Here is an 8,346-nt window from a genome sequence, read left to right as displayed (position 1 = left end):
CGCGAAACTGGATCTACCGCCGTGCCTTGCACATAGGTGGCTAGTGGGTGTCTGTTTCTCCAACTTTAGTTGAATCGGTTTCAATGAACAGGGTTCTTTCTGAAGATCAAAAAGCAATCACTATACTACGTTGTGGTTTGGATGCATAAGTAAGAACGGTTCTTGCTCAGCCCGTAGGAGCCACGTAAAACTTGCAAAAACAAAGTAAAGGACGTCTAACTTGTTTTTGCAGGGCATGTTGTGATGTGATATGGTCAAGACATGATGAGATATAAATTGTTGTATGAGATGATCATGTTTTGTTGAACTTATAGGAAAGTGGCAGAAGCCTTATGGTTGTCTCTTTATTGCATAAGATGCAAGCGCCAAATAATTGCTTTACTTTATCGCAATGCGATAGCAATAGTTGCAAGAGCAATAGTTGGCGAGACGACCATGTGACGACCCGTTGATAGAGATCAAGATGATGGAGATCATGGTGTCAATGCCGGTGACGATAGAGATCATGACGGTACTTTGGAGATGGAGATCAAAGGCACATGATGATCATGGCCATATCATGTCACATATTTTGATTGCATGTGATGTTTATCCTTTATGCATCTTATTTTGCTTAGTTCAACGGTAGCATTATAAGATGATCTCTCACTAAATTTCAAGGTATAAGTGTTCTCCCTGAGTATGCACTGTTGAGACAGTTCGTCGTGCCGAGACACCACGTGATGATCGGGTGTGATAAGCTCTACGTTCACATACAACGGGTGCAAGCCAGCTTTGCACACGCGGAATACTCGAGTTAAACTTGACGGGCCTAGCATATGCAGATATGGCCTCGGAACACTGGAGACCAAAAGGTCGAGCGTGAATCATATAATAGATATGATCAACATGGTGATGTTCACCATTGAAAACTACTCCATCTCATGTGATGATCGGACATGGTTTAGTTGATTTGGATCACATGATCATTTAGAAGACTAGAGGGATCTCTAGTAGAAAAAGGGTCAAATGTTCAGCTCATTAGTCCCGGTTTGTATTTGAGCCGGCACTAATGTGACCAATAATGCCGGTTCCAGCGGCTAGGCGGGCGGTGCTCATTAGTACCGGTTCATGCCACAAACCGGTACTAAAGAGGTGGTGGACTTTAGTACGGGTTGGTGGCTCCAACCGGTACTAAAGACCCCCCCTTTAGTACCGGTTGGAGCCACCAACCGGTACTAAAGGTGGTGCGCTGCCACCCGCAGTGTACAATGTTTAGTCCCACCTCACTAGTTGAGAGGAGCTCGCACCGGTTTATAAGCCCCGCCGCGGCTACCGTGTCGAGCTCCTCTCTAAGCAGGCCTTTGTGGGCCTATTGCAAGTCTTCTGCCCTGTGGGGCCTACTGGGCCGTACGGGCATGCATCCTGGCCCAACTAGAGGTTGGGTTTCTAGTTGTATGCAGGCCATGCCGGCCCAGTAGGCGGGCTGTTTTTTCTTTAATTCAAAAAATATAAAAAAATCCACCAACCGGGACAAAGGTCCCCAAGACCACGGCGCGTTTCATGCCACGTGGTGGACCTTTGGTCCCGGTTTGTGTTGAACCGGGACTAAAGGGGGGGACCTTTAGTGCCCACCCTTTAGTACCGGTTCCAGAACCGGTATTAAAGGTCCTTACGAACTGGTACTAAAAGTCGTTTTTCTACTAGTGGATGTCTATCTAAGTGGGAGTTCTTAAGTAATATGATTAATTGAACTTTGATTTATCATGAACTTTGTCCTGATAGTATTTGCATAACTATGTTGTAGATCAATAGCTCGCGATGTAGCTCCCCGTTTATTTTTTATATGTTCATAGAGAAAAAAATAAGTTGAAAATGTTAGTAGCAATGATGCGGACTAGCTCCATGATCTGAGGATTATCCTCATTGCTGCACAAAGTATTATGTCCTTGATGCACCGCTAGGTGACAGACCTATTATAGGAGCAGATGTAGACGTTATGAACGTCTGACAATGCTCAGTATGGTGACCACTTGATACTTTAGTGCACCATGCTTTACGGCTTAGAACCAGGATTTCAAAAATGTTTTGAACGACATGGAGCATATGAGATGTTCCAAGAGTTGAAATTGGTATTTCATACTCATGCCCGTGTCAAGAGGTATGAGACCTCTGACAGTACTTTGCCTACAAGATGGAGGAGAATAGCTCAACGAGTGAGCATGTGCTCAGAATATCTGAGTACTACAATCACTTGAATCAAGTGGGAGTTAATCTTCCCGATAAGATAGTGACTGACAGAGTTCTCTAGTCACTATCACCAAGTTACTAGAACTTCATGATGAACTATAATATGCAAGGGATAACGGAAACGATTCCCAAAGCTCTTCGCGATGCTGAAATCAGCGAAGGTAGAAATCAAGAAAAAACATCAAGTGTTGATGGTTGACAAGACCACTAGTTTCAAGTAAAAGGGCAAGGGAAAGAAACAGAACTTCAAGAAGAATGGCAAGCAAGTTGCCACTCCCATGAAGAAGCCCAAAGCTAGACCCAAACCTGAAACTGAGTGCTTCTACTGCAAAGGAAATGGTCACTGGAAGTGGAACTGCCCTAGATACTTGGCGGATAAGAAGGATGGCAAAGTGAATAAAGGTATATTTAATATACATGTTATTGTTGTGTACTTTACTAGTGTTTATAGCAAACCCCTCGGTATTTGATACTAGTTCAGTTGCTAAGAGTAGTAACTCGAAACGGGAGTTGCAAAATAAACAAGGACTAGTTCAGAACGAGGTGACGATGTGTGTTGGAAATGATTCCAAGGTTGATAAGATCACCATCGCACACTCCCTTTACCTTCGGGATTAGTGTTGAACCTAAAATAAGTGTTATTTGGTGTTTGGTTGAGCATAATATCATTGGATCATGTTTATTGCAATACGGTTATTCATTTAAGTCAAAGAATAATTGTTATTTTTTACATGAATAAAACCTTCTGTGGTCATACACCCAAGGTGAATGGTTTATTGAATCTCGATCGTAGTGATACACATATTCATAATATTGAAGCCAAAAGATGCAATGTTAATAATGATAGTGCAACATATTTGTGGCACTACCATTTAGGTCATACTGGTGTAAAGCGCATAAAGAAACTCCATGCTGATGGACTTTTGGAATCACTTGATTATCAATCACTTGATGCTTGCGAACCATGCCTCATGGGCAGGATGACTAAGACTCCGTTCTCCGGAACAATGGAGCGAGCAACTGACTTATTGGGAATAATACATACTGATGTATGCGATCCGATAAGTGTTGAGGCTCATGGCAGGTATCGTTATTTTCTGACCTTCATAGATGATTTGAGCAGATATGGGTATATCTACTTAATGAAACATAAGTCTGAAACATTTGAAAAGTTCAAAGAATTTCAGAGTGAAGCGGAAAATCATAATAACAAGAAAATAAAGTTTCTACGATTTGATTGTGGAGGCAAATATTTGAGTTACGATTTTGGTCTTCATTTGAAACAATGTGGAATAGTTTCGCAACTCACGCCACCTAGAACACCACAGCATAATGGTGTGTCCGAACATTGTAATCGTACTTTATTGGATATGGTGCGATCTATGATGTCTCTTACCGATTTACCACTATCATTTTGGGGTTATGCATTAGAGACAACTGCATTCGCGTTAAATAGGGCACCATATAAATCCGTTGAGATGACATCGTATGAACTATGGTTTGGCAAGAAACCAAAGTTGTCGTTTCTTAAATTTTGGGGTTGCAATGCTTATGTGAAAAAGTTTCAAACTGATAAGCTCGAACCCAAATCGGAGTAGTGCGTCTTCATAGGATTCCCAAAAGAAACTGTTGGGTACACCTTCTATCACAGATCCAAGGCAAGATATTTTGTTGCTAAGAATGGATCATTTCTAGAGAAGGAGTTTCTCTCGAAAGAAGTGAGTGGGAGGAAAGTAGAACTTGATGAGGTAATTGTCCCTTCTCCTGAATTGGAAAGTATTTCATCACAAAAATCAGTTCCAGTGATTTCTACACCAATTAGCGAGGAAGCTAATGATGATGATCATGAAACTTCGGATCAAGTTACTACCGAACCTCGTAGGTCAACCAGAGTATGGTCCGCACCAGAGTGGTACGGTAGTCCTGTTCTGGAAGTCATGCTACTATACCATGACGAACCTACAAACTACGAGGAAGCGATGATGAGCCCAGATTCCGCAAAATGGCTTGAGGCCATGAAATCTGAGATGGGATCCATGTATGAGAACAAAGTATGGACTTTGATTGACTTGCCCGATGATCGTTGAGTCATTGCGAATAAATGGATCTTCAAGAGGAAGACGGACGATGATAGTAGTGTTACTATCTACAAAGCTCGAATTGTCGCAAAACGTTTTCGACAAGATCAAGGTGTTTACTATGATGATATTTTCTCACTCGTATCAATGCTTAAAAGTCTATTCGAATCATGTTAGCAGTTGCCGAATTTTATTAAATCTGGCAAATGGATGTCAAAACTGCATTCCTTAATGGATTTCTTAAAGAAGAGTTGTATATGATGCAACCAGAAGGTTTTGTCAATCCTAAAGGTGCTAACAAAATGAGCAAGCTCCAGCGATCCATCTATGGGCTGGTGCAAGCATCTCGGAGTTGGAATATATTCTTTGATAAAGTGATCAAAGCATATGTTTTTATGCAGACTTGCGGTGAAGCCTGTATTTACAAGAAAGTGAGTGGGAGCACTACATCATTTTTGATAAGTTTATGTGAATGACATATTGTTGATCAGAAATAATGTAGAATTTTCTGGAAAGCATAAAGGAGTGTTTGAAAGGAGTTTTTCAAAGAAAGACCTTGGTCAAGCTACTTACATATTGAGCATCAAGATCTATAGACATAGATCAAGACGCTTGATATATTTTCAATGAGTACATACCTTGACAAGATTTTGAAGTAGTTCAAAATAGAACAGTCAAAGAAGGAGTTCTTGCATGTGTTGCAAGGTGTGAAGTTGAGTAAAGACTCAAAACCCGACCACGGAAAAAATAGAAAGAGAATGAAAAGTCATTCCCTATGCCTTAGTCATAGGTTCTATAAAATATGCTATGCTGTGTACCAGACCTATTGTGTACCTCACCATAAGATTGGCAAGAGGATACAATAGTGATCTAGGAGTGGATCACTGGACAGCGGTCAAAAATATCCTTAGTGCAATAAGGAAATGTTTCTCGGTTATGGAGGTGACAAAGAGTTCGTCGTAAAGAGTTACGTCGATGCAAGCTTTGACACCGATCTGGATGACTCTAAGTCTCGATCTAGATACATATTAAAAGTGGGAGAAATTAGCTAGAGTATCTCCGTGCAAAGCATTGTAGACATAGAAAATTTGCAAAATACATACGGCTCTGAGTGTGGCAGACCCGTTGACTAAATTTCTCTCACAAGCAAAACATGATCAATCTTTGGGTGTTAATTACATAGCGATGTGAACTAGATTATCTTCTCTAGTAAACCCTTTGGGTGTTAGTCACATGGAGATGTGAACTAATCACATAAAGATGTGAACTATACGTGTTAAATCACATGACGATGTGAACTAGATTATTGACTCTAGTGCAAGTGGGAGACTGAAGGAAATATGCCCTAGAGGCAATAATAAAGTTGTTATTTATATTTCCTTATATCATGATAAATGTTTATTATTCATGCTAGAATTGTATTAATTGGAAACTTAGTACATGTGTGAATAAATGAACAAACAGAGTGTCACTAGTATGCCTCTACTTGACTAGCTCGTTAATTAAAGATGGCTAAGTTTCCTAGCGAGGGACAAAGAGTTGTCATTTGATAAGCGGGATCACATCATTAGAGAATGATCTGATTGACTTGACCCATCCGTTAGCTTAGCACGATGATTGTTACAGTTTCATTGCTACTGCTTTCTTCATGACTTATACATGTTCCTCAGACCATGAGATTATGCAACTCCCGAATACAGGAGTAACACCTTATGTGCTATCAAACATCACAACGTAACTGGGTGATTATAAAGATGCTCTACAAGTGTCTCCGATGGTGTTTGTGAGTTGGCATAGATCAAGATTAGGATTTGTCACTCCGAATATCGGAGAGGTATCTCTGGGCCCTCTCGGTAATGCACATCATTATAAGCCTTGCAAGCAATGTGACTAATGAGTTAGTTACAGGATGATGCATTACGGAACGAGTAAAGAGACTTGCCGGTAATAAGATTGAACTAGGTATTGAGATACCGACGATCGAATCTCGGGCAATTAACATACCGATGACAAAGGGGACAACGTATATCGGTATGCGGTTTGACCGATAAAGATCTTCATAGAATATGTAGGAACCAATATGAGCATCCAGGTTCCGCTATTGGTTATTGACTGGAGATGAGTCTCGGTCATGTCTACATAGTTCGAACCCATAGGGTCCGCACGCTTAACGTTCTGTGACGATTTGTATTATGAGTTATGTGATTTGATGATCGAAGTTTGTTTGGAGTCCCGGATGAGATTGGGGACATGACAAGGAGTCTCAAAATGGTCGAGACGTAAAGATCGATATATTGGAAGGCTCTATTCGGACATCAGAAAGGTTCCGAGTGATTCGGGTATTTTTCGGAGTACCGGAGAGTTACGGGAATTCGTATTGGGCCTTAATGGGCCATACGGGAAAGGAGAGAAAGGCCTCAATGGTGGCCGTGCCCCTTCCCCATGGACTGGTCTGAATTGGATTAGGGAAAGGGGGCGCACCTTCCTTCCTTCTCCTTCTCCCTTACCTTTTTCCTATTCCATGTGGGAGGTGGAATCCTACTAGGACTAGGGAGTCCTAGTAGGACTCCACACTTTGGGCGCGTCCTATGAGGGCCGGTCTCCTCCTCCCTCCATCCTTTATATATGTGGCCAGGGGGCACCCCATAGATACACAAGTTTATCATTGATCTTTTAGCCGTGTACGGTGCCCCCTCCACCATAATCCACCTCGGTCATATCGTAGCGGTGCTTAGGCGAAGCCTTGTTCCGATAGCATCATCATCACCGTCATCACGCCGTCGTGTTGACGAAGCTCTCCCTCGACACTCTGCTGGATCGTGAGTTCGTGGGACGTCACCAAGCTGAACGTGTGCATATCGCGGAGGTGTTGTACCTTCGGTACTAGGATCGGTCGATCGTGAAGATGTACGACTACATCAACAGCGTTGTCATAACGCTTCCGCTTACAGTCTACGAGGGTACGTAGACAACACTCACCCCTCTCGTTGCTATGGATCACCACGATCTTGCGTGAGCATAGGATTTTTTTTTTGAAATTACTATGCCCCAACACGGCGGTGCATATAGAGAAGAAGAGGAACACGGGAGGGAATAGAGATAAGGGGAGTTTGAGATTACAACATGGTTTAAACTGAATCGTAATAGACCACAGACTCCTGGATTCGCTGCACAACACGCATGCTGGTCTCATCAAAGGACTCGTCTAGTTCAATGGTAGAACTCTCATTCTCCCCTTTGAACAACTTGTCTAAGTACTCATGCCATCTATACTTAATCTCCTCGTCCTTCACCAGGAGTTGGTCTGCTCTGTCCTTGATGCATTTGACTTGGCCGATATCCCTTGTCTTCTTCTCACGGATCTTGGCCATCTTATAGATGTCCCTTTCGCCTTCCTTCGTTCCAAGTTGTTGGTATAGGTCCTCATACGCCCGACCCCTTGCTTCACCGACAGCTCGCTTTGCGGCCTTCTTCGCCATCTTGTACTTCTCTATATTGTTTACACTCCTATCCAGGTATAGGCTTCTGAAGCAATCTTTCTTCTCTTTAATCGCCTTTTGGACATCATCATTCCACCACCAGGTCCTTATCTTCACTTCTCCTTCCCCTGGACACTCCAATCTCCTCCGAGGCCACCTTACGAATGCAAGTCGCCATCTTTATCGATACATTGTCCGCATCCCCTTCTTCCTCCCAAGGGCCCTCCTTAATGACCCTCTCCTTGAACGCCTGAGCAACCTTCCCCTTGAGCTTCCACCACTTCGTTCTAGCGACACTTAAAATAATTTGTTTCCAAATCATTATTTATCTTTTATTTACTCCTGTATTATAATTAGTACAAAGTTGTACTAAAGGCAAGATACTTATTTTGAGACAAAGTTGTACTAAAGGCAAGATACTTATTTTGAGACGAAAGGAGTAGTAGTTACTGAATTACTGTATCTGCTTTTAAATAAAACAGGTAGCAGCTGGAGCAATAATGCATGATCCTTCCGTGCACAAGCTTGTGGATGCATGTGCAGACAAGATGGAGGCCAAG

This window comes from Triticum urartu, chromosome 5 (assembly GCF_003073215.2).
Source record: "Triticum urartu cultivar G1812 chromosome 5, Tu2.1, whole genome shotgun sequence".
Taxonomy (NCBI): domain Eukaryota; kingdom Viridiplantae; phylum Streptophyta; class Magnoliopsida; order Poales; family Poaceae; genus Triticum; species Triticum urartu.
The sequence above is the reverse complement of the archived record's forward strand: the minus strand, read 5'-3'. Positions refer to the sequence as shown.